Source organism: Felis catus, chromosome B4, assembly GCF_018350175.1.
Source record: "Felis catus isolate Fca126 chromosome B4, F.catus_Fca126_mat1.0, whole genome shotgun sequence".
NCBI lineage: Eukaryota > Metazoa > Chordata > Mammalia > Carnivora > Felidae > Felis > Felis catus.
This window is the reverse complement of record NC_058374.1, coordinates 122,634,014-122,648,879: the sequence shown is the minus strand read 5'-3', so window position 1 is coordinate 122,648,879 and position 14,866 is coordinate 122,634,014.

Here is a 14,866-nt window from a genome sequence, read left to right as displayed (position 1 = left end):
CACAAGGGGCTGGTCTGTTCAAACCTCTGCTTAAACCACTCAAATAATGAAAGCAGATACATTTAGGAAGGGCTTTTGGGGGTTTCTACTTTCTGGATAGATGGAGCCTACATTATTAGGTAGAATGATCTAGGTTGTGGTTCAATGACAAACAATACCCAAATCTCAATGTCTTAGAATGAGTTTATTTCTCACTCATGTAATATTGGGTCAGTAGTGAACTTGGCTTCGTGTTATCCTCTCTCGGGATTTGGCCGGCAGAGCCCCTCCCTCTGGAATGCTGTTGGTCATGATGGCTAAAGGATAAAAAGACAATTTGTACACTGGCTTTAAATGCTTCTACTTAAAGGTGATACTCATCAATCCGCTCATATTTCATTGGCCAAAGTAAGTTACATGGCCACATCTAATTTTAAGGATGTGGGAAAATAGATTCTGACTCTGAGTATTACTTACTAACATGTTATATGGCACAGGGTATTGCTGAAGGGGGATGTCTGGAAATATTGATGAATGGTCTCAATAAGTACCAGAGTACCAAATTCTGGGAATTACCCTGGTTGTTGTGTTGACTGATCTTAAGTCTGTAATTTAAATGTATGTGTGCATTTTGAATTTATATACTTCATGAACAGGTCTAATTCTGAATTATTTACTACCACCACTGCTCTTTTAGAGTATCAAATTCACTTTCCCTCAAGTACAAAATGACATAGGTAACATTTCAGACAAAATTAATAAAAACAAGACTTAAATAAAACTAAATAAAATCTATATTCTAACTAATATGCACAAAAAATAATTGAAACTTTATGACATAACACATGCAGAAATTCCTAGCATATCGCCTGGCACAAAGTAAGTACCCAATAATTGTTAGCTTCCTTAAACATATCACACTCCAGTTAGTCTTTCTCCAAGAGACACATCTATCTCAATATCTGCCAAAGACTGTTGAAGGCTAGCAACACTTCTGGCTCTATGCTCAGTACTGGACACATGGCATACTAAAAAATTAAAAGACAAAAATGAACGACCTTGAGAGATGTTGTCCCAAAGCTCTTCCCCCGTGAGAAAATACACAAGTTAGTTGTCTGGGCCACAGTTACTTTCACGTGAACTAAAACCTCTACCACCACATCTCTTCTCCTTAATGAACCACAACAGTTTGGTGACGTGTGCCGATCACCATCACCGCCTCCCTGACAAGCAATTACACATTAGTACAGAATACAGGAGGTAAAGGCAGGTAGAGGACAACAGAAGTTGTTTTCTCAGGGGAAAAAGAAAAAAAAAAGCAAAACCACAATTGGCACAATGGAATTTTCCTACTAACTGCTGGAATAAAGATAGATATGGGTGTCCAAAGGCAAAATGCAGAAAACTCCACACAAAAGTGAACCATAGTAATCAGAACTACAGATCTTGAGGGAAACCCATGGTATGAGAGCAATTCTCTTTGAGAATTTAGAAAACAAACAAAGGCCGTGCCAATTGCATAATTCTGCTCATCCCTTTTCTGATTAAACCAGGGTCAAAGGAATGCCAGTCTGCTAGAAAAAATAATGTTGTTTTTTTTTTTTACTGGTTTCACCCATGATTGAAGACATTTTGATGATGGAAGATCTCCCCGACTTTACTCTACCTTACTTGACCCCAAATATGAATACCTCCAACTGAAACCTTGCTTCTTCATTTTGTAATATGAAGAAATGCTTGCTGGGGGAGCTTTCTAGCCGGATACCCTTGAATGCACTTCCTGATGAAGTGGGAGATGCGCCAGCTGCCACTACAGATGCTGAAAGAACTAGGAACAAGTGAAGCTGATTGTAATAATATGCTGCACAAGGCTGAAGGAGCAATGGTAGTGGAGAGCCCCAGTTCAGTGGGTAGGCACCTTCCAGCTAAACAAAGGCCAAGGCAAAATTTGGCCCATTGCTCTAACAAAACTATGAGGATTGCTTGCTGACATTATTATATAGTCCTGGAGGCTACTGAATATCTCTTAAAAAGAAAAAGAAATAGTGGCATCAAGGGGAAACTGAAAGTTTCTTATTCCTAGAGATTATGATTGCCAATTTAAGTGAGCTGTGTAGGCTGTGATTTCAGAGACATGGAGAAGGCTCTCAGCCAAGAAATACATCATTTTACTCCTTGCAAATGCTTTACCTTCCATCATTATAGATGTATTACTTTGATCTAAGTCTTTTTCTGTTAAAATAAAAATTCAGGCCATAGTAACTCAACATCAAATAATTTACACCTTACTATGAACTAATTAATAAATTAGAATCCCAGAAATTTCTCAACATCCTGTAGTAACAAAATGGGGAGAAAGAAAGATAATAGGGTGTTCCATGTCTGAGGGAGATCTTATAGGAACAGATTAAGCTTAAAAATCAGAGGTTGAGAGTTAGGTTTCTGGAAATATAACAGGAAGAGGAAAACAGATGGGGAAGGCAAAGATAAAGTTAAATTTTATTCCTTCATGTAAGTGTTTTTGTTTCAGGAAATTGATTAATGGAGCGATTTGCAGAAATGAGATTTTTGAAGGCTAAGATATACTAATCTTTTAGGCCAAAAATGAAGTCCTGAAAATTAGCATTGTCTTATTCTTTTTATTGCTTATAACTGCCTTTTCACTGCTTAGAAAACCACCTGGCATGTGGCAGATAACACATTTTTTTTTATGAATGAATAAGTGAATGAATGACTAAAATTGAAGCTTCAAACACAAATAAACGGAATTTTCTTCAAATTAGCACATGGAAGGTGATACTTATCCCAATCACTCCTTTATTGCTCAAAACATATCCAGATGCTCTTCTGAGACTCTCCAAAGCAAGTGACAAATTCATTTTAAAATCATCCATGACGCAACTCATCTCTCTATGGTAAAATATTTGGTTTTATCAAACAACAACAACAACAAAATTTTGTTACAAAATTTTCAATCCAGTTCTACTTTTTAAATAAAAATGAGATAAAGTTTTATGAGAAAGTTAGGCTGACTTTCTCATGTCGCATAAGCAAATCTAAAAAGTGAGTCCCAATCATTCCAAGAAAGTTCTAAGCAAGGGAAGCATTGTTAGGCCAATTGACTGCCCTACAAAGTGGCTCCTTTGAAGGATAAGATTTATTTGAATATCTAAATTTTGCTCTGTTTGCCATTAAACACACAAACAGATAAATTGCATTAAAGTCATACTCTGTTACTTCCTATTATTCATTACCTGCATCATAAAAAAGCATAACATAATGTATACACTTGTTGAATCTCTATGTCACACACCTGAAGCTAATATAACATTGTGTGTCAACTATACTAAAAAAAAAAAAAAAAAAAAAAAAAAAGAAGAGAAAAGATAAAGTTAAAAAAAAAACCCTCATTTAGGATAGGGCAATGATGTATATATTTCCTTTGCTGATTCACCTCATTTCCCCACTCACCCTAGATCCAGCTTAAGTAATAAATACCATATATAAAGATTAAGAACATCCACATATATGTCTCCCACTTGGACCTACTTCTTGAGCTCCAGATTGATGTTAGATTCCTCACTTGGATGTGTAACACCTATCTCAAACTCAAATGTCTAAAAAAAAGTCTTATATTCTTTAGTCTTTCCCATCTCAATTCTTGCTTATAAGTCTAATCTCCTCAGCCAGAGTGATCTTTCAAAAATGTAAATCGGGTAATATAAACCCTCCAAGACCTACCATCACCTTAAAGTCCAATCTTATAGCTGTGGGGCACAGCCCTCTGACCTGGTCCCTGCTTCTGTGCCAGTCCAATATTTCTCCCCTTTACTCATTCTGCTCCAGCCCGTCTACTCTGCCTGCTGTTCCCAGAGCCACTAAGCTCAAAATAGATTCAGCCCCTTACACTTTCTCTTCCTTCTGCCGAGAATTCCCTTTTTCCCAAATTTCACATGTTCAATTCCTTCTCATCCTCAGGACTCTGTTCAGATGTTATCTTCTTTAAAAGATATTTCCTAATCTATGTAAAATTGCCCCATTCTAGGCACTTTCTATTCTCCAATCCTGATTTATTTTACTTATAAGACTAATAATATCTGAAGTCATTATTTTGTTGTTTGTTTACTGTCAGCTCCCCTACATCTGGAATGTCCCCTACATCAGTGTCATGAGGGTAGGAATTTTGCTTAACATGTTTACTGTTAGAGTTTAGAATAGCATTTGACACACAGTAGGCATACTACTATAAATGAATGAATGAATAAATAAATATTCAATAAGCCATATAAATTGTATAGTAGTTCTAAGAAAGATCTATGATCAGATGCACGCTTCTGAATAAAGAACTGCTTATGAAGACAGCAACCATCAGTTATGTAAACAAAACATTGGATTTAGAACTAATGCATCCACATGAGCTTATGTAAGTTGCTAGATATATAGACTGTATTAAATATTAGCTGGCAAACAGGATATGCATCATTTCACACTATCTTCAGAATCTTCAAGTACTAGATAAAATGCTACCTTGGGCAGGTGGAAGATAACCTGGAAGAAATGAATAATCGTACCCTGGCCAACCCTGACAAGGTGCAGACAAATGCTGGCATCAACTATTTTTCTTTGTTCTCTCTTATTTTAGAGTGTGGAGCCCATTGGAAAAGAAGCATCAGATGAATTCAAAGTATTATCTTATCAGATCCCCATAATTATTTTAACTATGTGGCATAATCTGTGCACAGCCAATGATTAAGCTGTGCCACAATTAAAACAGTATCATGAAACTAATTACATGAGCTAGACAGACTGTGCTATCTCTCTGCTTAGTGTCCGAATGCTACATTACAGAAGAATATAATTCTCCTCTGCAGACACTATTAAAATCTTCCAACATATTTTTAAATCCCTGGCTGTCTGAGGGATGAGTGGGGTCAGGGAAGGATGGGTGATGACAATGAATGGGGAAGAATCCTGAATGAAGTTTGGGCTTTTAGATAAGCCTTTCATCATGAAAGGGGAAAATAACTAAAAATGATTCTTGGGGAAACATTTTTTCCTCTTTATAAAAACTGCTTAATCAGAAAGCCAGATAGTTTGGCTGGACTACAGGAACTATCTAGAAGACAGAAAGACCTGGCTGATATTTCCCCATTTAGACTGAAGCTACAATTATTTTCCTAGTCAGAGCAGATGAGGGAAAGAAGTACAAAATCCAAGAGCTAATGTTAAATTCATCGTTTCAGGTAGTTATTCACACAAGGCCAATGGCGTAAGTAAAACACTTAACATGTATACATGTCTTTGTTAACAGTAGGCTTATGTGTTGTTTTCATTGATATTATCATTGTTTTTATCTCCAACTAAATGGCAGGAGAGGCAGCTCATAAGTACATAGGCTAAATGGCAAAAGGAAAATATCTGACATTAAAAAAAAAAAAAAAACTTGCCCTAGATCACTAAGAAATGGCTACAAAATAATTCAAACTGATTTTCTTTTACCCCAGGCCAAGACTACCCTGACAAAACCATAAAAATAGAATCACCCTATGGGTTATAAAGAGAATGGCAGAACAAGACTTGGTAGAAAGTAAGTATTGAGCTTACCTCAGATCAGCTGGTCCTGAACCAGTGTCACCTGCACTGCCCGGGACCTTTTTAGAAATACAACTGCTGGAATCCTAACCCAGAAGCACTGAATGAGGAATCCTGGAGGTGGCACCCAGCAATCTGTGTCTTAATAAGGCCTCCTGGTGATTCTGTTGCTTGCCCAAGCCTGAGAGCCACTCTCTTTTAGTTCTTATTGTTGAACTCTTTTTTCCCAGTTTCACTGTGATATAATTGACATATGTAAATTGACATCATACAAATGGAAGGTGTACAAATGATATCTCTCCATGATTTTCCTAGAGAACTGTAAGAATCCAGACATGCCATCCCATGGGTGTTCTAGGCCTCCCTTCCTGCTCTAATCCTGACCTTCTCATATGCTAGATGGATGAATAGCAACACAAATAAACTGCCAGTTAAACTTCCCCCTACAACTGAGGAGAGGAATGTCAGGAGACCCACCTATAAAACCAAATCAGAGAAGAAGAGCTAGAATTTCATGTCTTTTTTCTGGAGAGAGTTATGCTATTGGAAAAAAGTAATTTATGATAACATTATACACTGGATATTAGAACAAAAGATTAATATATTATAAACTCTTTGATTTCTAGTTACCTTGAATTTTCTTCAGTAGCTGGCACAAGTGCTTTAGCTATGTTGGCAATCTATACATATTTGTTCAAATTGATGAAGTAATATTTTTAATAGACTTCAGTTATCCTACCTATGGGAGGCAGTTGTTCTCAGTTCTGTTTTTTTTTTCCACTGTCTTCCAAAACACTGCCTCACCTAGCCAAGCATATCATCTTGAAAACAGAAAGAAATGGCCATTTACCAGACTCCCTGACTTCAAAGTCAGACCTTACTGGAAAGGCCTGAACTTAATTTATTCATACTTCTGTTCATTCAACAAATGTTAACTATACATCTGTCACATGTCAGGCACTGGGCTAGAAACTAGAGGAACAAAATCAGATATGACATCACCCTACACCTGGGAGGACACAGCGTTGTAGACAGCAACATATGTGAATAATTAAGCACAAAAGAGCTGATAGTTGTTATGATGGAAGTGAGCACAGGAGATGATACAAGGTAAGAGGATACATTCGAGTCTACCTCTAAGAGTGTGGCAAGATGTCTGGTAGTATTATGTCTGAACATACTCTATACATACTTCTAACCCAGCCACTCAAACTAAGTCAACTCTGGGGATAAAAACACATCCTACAATCTAAGAGTGGTAAGGACTAGTATTAGTCAGTTTAGAATTGGCCAAGGACATGAGGATTTGAAAAAATAAAACCTTTCCTTAGACGGAATTGTCTGAATACTCTTACCGCGAACTACTTCTCCTGGACTGTATACTGAATCTGCGTGTCGGTTCATTTGTGCCTCCTTGACGACTGAAGTCAGGGCCTAATGCTTGGCGAAAATAATTTCAGCAGCATGCCACCCACTCCCCTCTCTGCTGCCACAGTGATTCTAGACTTTGTGCAAATCTACCCTAAGCAACTAGGGGCTATAACTAGGGAAATGGATTTCCTTAAAAAGCAAAGGGAATGGAGTTGCCAAAAGAGTTTCTAGGAGGATATGCCTGGAATTTGGGATTTTTGATTTGTGTTTCTACAAAGCCTGGGCAAGCTGCCCTACTAAAATTACCACTAAGTTGAATTTATGACCAAGTAATGGTACATTTCTCTCATTAAAGACAGATCTTCTCTATCTGTCTGGGCTCGAGGGTGACCTGTGTGGGAAAACAATAAATCACTAGCCCTGCATTGCTCTTTTGTGCGCCTTGGGAGTAGAGGGGGATGCCAAAGTGGTTAAGGTCAGCTTTGTGATTTGTGTCCCAGGAGGGCAGAAAAATCAGTTTGAGGATTTGCTAAAGGATCAACAAAATAATTGATAACCAGTGCACTGGCATGATTTTGCTGTTGGAATGCCTTTGAAACCATTCCCAAATGGCACCAGGGATTAGGGAAGATTCTTGAACGGAGAATGAGTTATGCGACCTGGGGCATACTTTAACTCCGCCTTCAACCTGGGTGTCTGCTGTGAAGAACACTTAACCTCAGGGACCTCCTCATCTGTCAAGTAGGTAAAATAACGGCTGCAACCCAGATGGAGCCCACAAGCATCGAGGGACACCCTCAAAAAACGGTCAGTTATTTCTGGGGACTTCCTCAAGTTTTTTAAATTAAAACCAAAGAAACAAAAACAGATGAAAATAAAACCTGATTTCAATCCTCAGTCACAAATTATGGGACTGATAGCTGATGTTCTTTGCTTGAATTTTCCAGTGCTTCTTCACTTTCAGATTTCTGCCTAGAAGAAACAATAATGATAATTGTAATATTTAATATTTATTGAGTGTTGGAAACCTTGAGCCAGGTACTGTACTAAGTCCTTTACCTGTATTCCATGTCATCTTCACCATTATCCCATGAGGTGGGGTGTCTAGTTCCATTTTGCAGATGAGAAACCTAGAGTTTGGAAAAAAACAAAAACAAAAACCCAGCGATCACGCTGTAACCTAAACCCAGTTTGGGCTGTTTCTAAAGTTACGTTGTTAAGCACTAAAAAGCTCTAACAGAGGAAATAAAATTCCTTCCTTCAGACCTACCTGTTCTTAAATTTCTAGATCAAATATTTCAAATGTTAGATAAAATTTTAATTTCATGAGTCTTAATAACTGGTTGTGTGGGAATATCCCTTTTCAATTACTGCCAGAAATCCATTCAGTAACTATCACTTTCTTCCCTTCCAATTAACTGTATCTTCCTATTCTGTACTTAGAATATTTAAAGTGGAAGAATTTTCAAGATAAACTCTACCTTAACTCCATTCAGCTTTCTGACTCCATTCTCCTGTAAGTCTTACATTTTCATAGCCTCAGATTCTTTCATTACATAAATTCTTTTATATTATCAAGGATTTAATTATGTGCTCTTCAAAACTTTATTCCTTTTAAGAAGTTATAATTTATTTCAACCATTTCTGAAATAAATTATTATAAGTTTTTGATGACTCAAGGTCCTCTGGAGAATTCATGCTTATAAGGTTTTCTGTAACTATATAAAATAAATCCAGACTTCTGTGCATTGTAGTTGTTGGATCTGTATTTTATCTCTCTCTCCTCCCACCATTGTAAACTGTTATTCCACATGCTGTCAGTATGGCCTCACTGGTTATAATCTATCTTACTTTATAAATAATTGTCTGGATAAAGGCCTGAGAGAAGATCCATGTTTTCACTATGGACTAAAGTACATGGTTTTTGTGACACGTACTATATTATCATTTAGTTTACTTCTGAGTTCATAACAGTGTTCCCAATGGTTATGTCTGACCAAAGACATGAGCAGAATGTGAATGCAAGTTAGATATTTTTTTGCAAGTCATACATACATAGATAGAAATAAAAATAGTTACAGATGCAGATGACGACATAGGTGTAGAAATACAGATAGCATGCATGGGGTTTTAGCATAGACTATTCACAGATCAGACATAATACAGTGACAACCATGAGAATAGGTCTTCTCTAAACTGGAGACTGTTTTCAAAAGTTTTCTTTGGGCCCAGAATTTAAGTTTAAACATTACTTACCAAAATGCTTATTTAAAAGAGGTTTGCAAGATGGCGGCTTAGGAGGACGCTGGGCTCACCGCACGTCCTGCTGATCACTTAGATTCCACCTACACCTGCCTAAATAACCCAGAAAACCGCCAGAGGATTAGCAGAACGGAGTCGCCGGAGCCAAACGCAGACGAGAGGCCCATGGAATTGGGTAGGAAGGGCGGCGAGGTGGTGCGCGCTCCATGGACTGGAGGGAGGCAGCCGGGGCGGAGGGGCGGCTCACCGGCCAAGCAGAGCCCCCGAGTCTGGCTGGCAAAAGCGGAGGGGCCTGACGGACTGTGTTCCCACAACAAGCGCGACTTAGCCTCTGGGAGGTCATAAGTTAACAGCTCTGCTCGGAAAGCGGGAAGGCTGGAGGACAAAGGGAGGGAGAGCTGCTGAGCCCCCTGACAACAGAGCTCAGTTTGGTGGGGAACAAAGGCACTCGCCAGCGCCATCTCTCCCGCCCATCCCCCAGCCAAAATCCCAAAGAGAACCAGTTCCTGCCAGGGAACTTGCTCGCTCCGCACAAACACCCAACTCTGTGCTTCTGCGGAGCCAAACCTCCGGCAGCGGATCTGACTCCCTCCCGCTGCCACAGGGCCCCTCCTGAAGTGGATCACCTAAGGAGAAGCGATCTAAGCCTGCCCCTCCTGCCCCTGTGCACCTTGCCTACCCACCCCAGCTAATACGCCAGATCCCCAGCACCACAGCCTGGCAGTGTGCAAGTAGCCCAGACGGGCCACACCACCCCACAGTGAATCCCGCCCCTAGGAGAGGGGAAGAGAAGGCACACACCAGTCTGACTGTGGCCCCAGCGGTGGGCTGGGGGCAGACATCAGGTCTGACTGCGGCCCCGCCCACCAACTCCAGTTATACACCACAGCACAGGGGAAGTGCCCTGCAGGTCCTCACCACTCCAGGGACTATCCAAAATGACCAAGCGGAAGAAGTCCCCTCAGAAGAATCTCCAGGAAATAACAACAGCTAATGAGCTGATCAAAAAGGATTTAAATAATATAACAGAAAGTGAATTTAGAATAATAGTCATAAAATTAATCTCTGGGCTTGAAAACAGTATACAGGACAGCAGAGAATCTCTTGCTACAGAGATCAAGGGACTAAGGAACAGTCACGAGGAGCTGAAAAACGCTTTAAACGAAATGCATAACAAAATGGAAACCACCACAGCTCGGCTTGAAGAGGCAGAGGAGAGAATAGGTGAACTAGAAGATAAAGTTATGGAAAAAGAGGAAGCTGAGAAAAAGAGAGATAAAAAAATCCAGGAGTATGAGGGGAAAATTAGAGAACTAAGTGATACACTAAAAAGAAATAATATACGCATAATTGGTATCCCAGAGGAGGAAGAGAGAGGGAAAGGTGCTGAAGGGGTACTTGAAGAAATAATAGCTGAGAACTTCCCTGAACTGGGGAAGGAAAAGGCATTGAAATCCAAGAGGCACAGAGAACTCCCTTCAGACGTAACTTGAATCGATCTTCTGCACGACATATCATAGTGAAACTGGCAAAATACAAGGATAAAGAGAAAATTCTGAAAGCAGCAAGGGGTAAACGTGCCCTCACATATAAAGGGAGACCTATAAGACTCGTGACTGATCTCTCTTTTGAAACTTGGCAGGCCAGAAAGAATTGGCACGAGATTTTCAGGGTGCTAGACAGAAAAAATATGCAGCCAAGAATCCTTTATCCAGCAAGTCTGTCATTTAGAATAGAAGGAGAGATAAAGGTCTTCCCAAACAAACAAAAACTGAAGGAATTTGTCACCACTAAACCAGCCCTACAAGAGATCCTAAGGGGGACCCTGTGAGACAAAGTCCCAGAGACATCACTACAAGCATAAAACATACAGACATCACAATGACTCTAAACCCGTATCTTTCTATAATAACACTGAATGTAAATGGATTAAATGCGCCAACCAAAAGACATAGGGTATCAGAATGGATAAAAAAACAAGACCCATCTATTTGCTGTCTACAAGAGACTCATTTTAGACCTGAGGACACCTTTAGATTGAGAGTGAGGGGATGGAGAACTATTTATCATGCTACTGGAAGCCAAAAGAAAGCTGGAGTAGCCATACTTATATCAGACAAACTAGACTTTAAATTAAAGGCTGTAACAAGAGATGAAGAAGGACATTATGTAATAGTTACAGTGTCTATCCATCAGGAAGAGCTAACAATTATAAATGTCTATGTGCCGAATACCGGAGCCCCCAAATATATAAAACAATTACTCATAAACATAAGCAACCTTATTGATAAGAATGTGGTAATTGCAGGGGACTTTAACACCCCACTTACAGAAATGGATAGATCATCTAGACACACGGTCAATAAAGAAACAAGGGCCCTGAATGAGACATTGGATCAGATGGACTTGACAGCTATATTTAGAACTCTACATCCCAAAGCAACAGAATATACTTGCTTCTCGAGTGCACATGGAACATTCTCCAAGATAGATCATATACTGGGTCACAAAACAGCCCTTCATAAGTTTACAAGAATTGAAATTATATCATGCATACTTTCAGACCACAATGCTATGAAGCTTGAAATCAACCACAGAAAAAAGTCTGGAAAACCTCCAAAGGCATGGAGGTTAAAGAACACCCTACTAACGAATGAGTGGGTCAACCAGGCAATTAGAGAAGAAATTAAAAATATATGGAAACAAACGAAAATGAAAATACAACAATCCAAACGCTTTGGGACGCAGCGAAGGCAGTCCTGAGAGGAAAATACATTGCATCCAGGCCTATCTCAAGAAACAAGAAAAATCCCAAATACAAAATCTAACAGCACACCTAAAGGAACTAGAAGCAGAACAGCAAAGGCAGCTTAAACCCAGCAGAAGAAGAGAAATAATAAAGATCAGAGCAGAAATAAACAATATAGAATCTAAAAAAACTGTAGAGCAGATCAACGAAACCGAGAGTTGGTTTTTTGAAAAAATAAACAAAATTGACAAACCTCTAGCCAGGCTTCTCAAAAAGAAAAGGGAAATGACCCAAATAGATAAAATCATGAATGAAAATGGAATTATTACAACCAATCCCTCAGAGATACAAACAATTATCAGGGAATACTATGAAAAATTATATGCCAACAAATTGGACAACCTGGAAGAAATGGACAAATTCCTGAACACCCACACTCTTCCAAAACTCAATCAGGAGGAAATAGAAAGCTTGAACAGACCCATAACCAGTGAAGAAATTGAATCGGTTATCAAAAATCCCCCAACAAATAAGAGTCCAGGACCAGATGGCTTCCCAGGGGAGTTCTACCAGACGTTTAAAGCAGAGATAATACCTATCCTTCTCAAGCTATTCCAAGAAATAGAAAGGGTAGGAAAACTTCCAGACTCATTCTATGAAGCCAGTATTACTTTGATTCCTAAACCAGACAGAGACCCAGTCAAAAAAGAGAACTACAGGCCAATATCCCTGATGAATATGGATGCAAAAATTCTCAATAAGATACTAGCAAATCGAATTCAACGGCATATAAAAAGAATTATTCACCATGATCAAGTGGGATTCATTCCTGGGATGCAGGGCTGGTTCAACATTTGCAAATCAATCAACGTGATACATCACATTAACAAAAAAAAAGAGAAGAACCATATGATCCTGTCAATCGATGCAGAAAAAGCCTTTGACAAAATCCAGCACCCTTTCTTAATAAAAACCCTTGAGAAAGTCGGGATAGAAGGAACATACTTAAAGATCATAAAAGCCATTTATGAAAAGCCCACAGCTAACATCATCCTCAACGGGGAAAAACTGAGAGCTTTTTCCCTGAGATCAGGAACATGACAAGGATGCCCACTCTCACCGCTGCTGTTTAACATAGTGCTGGAAGTTCTAGCATCAGCAATCAGACAACAAAAGGAAATCAAAGGCATCAAAATTGGCAAAGATGAAGTCAAGCTTTCGCTTTTTGCAGATGACATGATATTATACATGGAAAATCCGATAGACTCCACCAAAAGTCTGCTAGAACTGATACAGGAATTCAGCAAAGTTGCAGGATACAAAATCAGTGTACAGAAATCAGTTGCATTCTTATACACTAACAATGAACCAACAGAAAGACAAATAAAGAAACTGTTCCCATTCACAATTGCACCAAGAAGCATAAAATACCTAGGAATAAATCTAACCAAAGATGTAAAGGATCTGTATGCTGAAAACTATAGAAAGCTTATGAAGGAAATTGAAGAAGATTTAAAGAAATGGAAAGACATTCCCTGCTCATGGATTGGAAAAATAAATATTGTCAAAATGTCAATACTACCCAAAGCTATCTACACATACAATGCAATCCCAATCAAAATTGCACCAGCATTCTTCTCGAAATTAGAACAAGCAATCCTAAAATTCATATGGAACCACAAAAGGCCCCGAATAGCAAAAGGAATTTTGAAGAAGAAGACCAAAGCAGGAGGCATCACAATCCCAGACTTTAGCCTCTACTACAAAGCTGTCATCATCAAGACAGCATGGTATTGGCACAAAAACAGACACATAGACCAATGGAATAGAATAGAAACCCCAGAACTAGACCCACAAACGTATGGCCAACTCATCTTTGACAAAGCAGGAAAGAACATCCAATGGAAAAAAGACAGCTTCTTTAACAAATGGTGCTGGGAGAACTGGACAGCAACATGCAGAAGGTTGAAACTAGACCAGTTTCTCACACCATTCACAAAAATAAACTCAAAATGGATAAAGGACCTGAATGTGAGACAGGAAACCATCAAAACCTTAGAGAAGAAAGCAGGAAAAGACCTCTCTGACCTCAGCCGTAGCAATCTCTTACTCGACACATCCCCAAAGGCAAGGGAATTAAAAGCAAAAGTGAATTACTGGGACCTTATGAAGATAAAAAGCTTCTGCACAGCAAAGGAAACAACCAACAAAACTAAAAGGCAACCAACGGAATGGGAAAAGATATTTGTAAATGACATATCAGGCAAAGGGCTAGTATCCAAAATCTATAAAGAGCTCACCAAACTCCACACACGAAAAACAAATAACCCAGTGAAGAAATGGGCAGAAAACATGAATAGACACTTTTCTAAAGAAGACATCCGGATGGCCAACAGGCACATGAAAAGATGTTCAGCGTCGCTCCTTATCAGGGAAATACAAATCAAAACCACACTCAGGTATCACCTCACGCCAGTCAGAGTGGCCAAAATGAACAAATCAGGAGACTATAGATGCTGGAGAGGATGTGGAGAAACGGGAACCCTCTTGCACTGTTGGTGGGAATGCAAATTGGTGCAGCCGCTCTGGAAAGCAGTGTGGAGATTCCTCAGAAAATTAAAAATAGACCTACCCTATGACCCAGCAATAGCACTGCTAGGAATTTATCCAAGGGATACAGGAGTACTGATGCATAGGGCCACTTGTACCCCAATGTTCATAGCAGCACTCTCAACAATAGCCAAATTATGGAAAGAGCCTAAATGTCCATCAACTGATGAATGGATAAAGAAATTGTGGTTTATATACACAATGGAATATTACGTGGCAATGAGAAAAAATGAAATATGGCCTTTTGTAGCAACGTGGATGGAACTGGAGAGTGTGATGCTAAGTGAAATAAGCCATACAGAG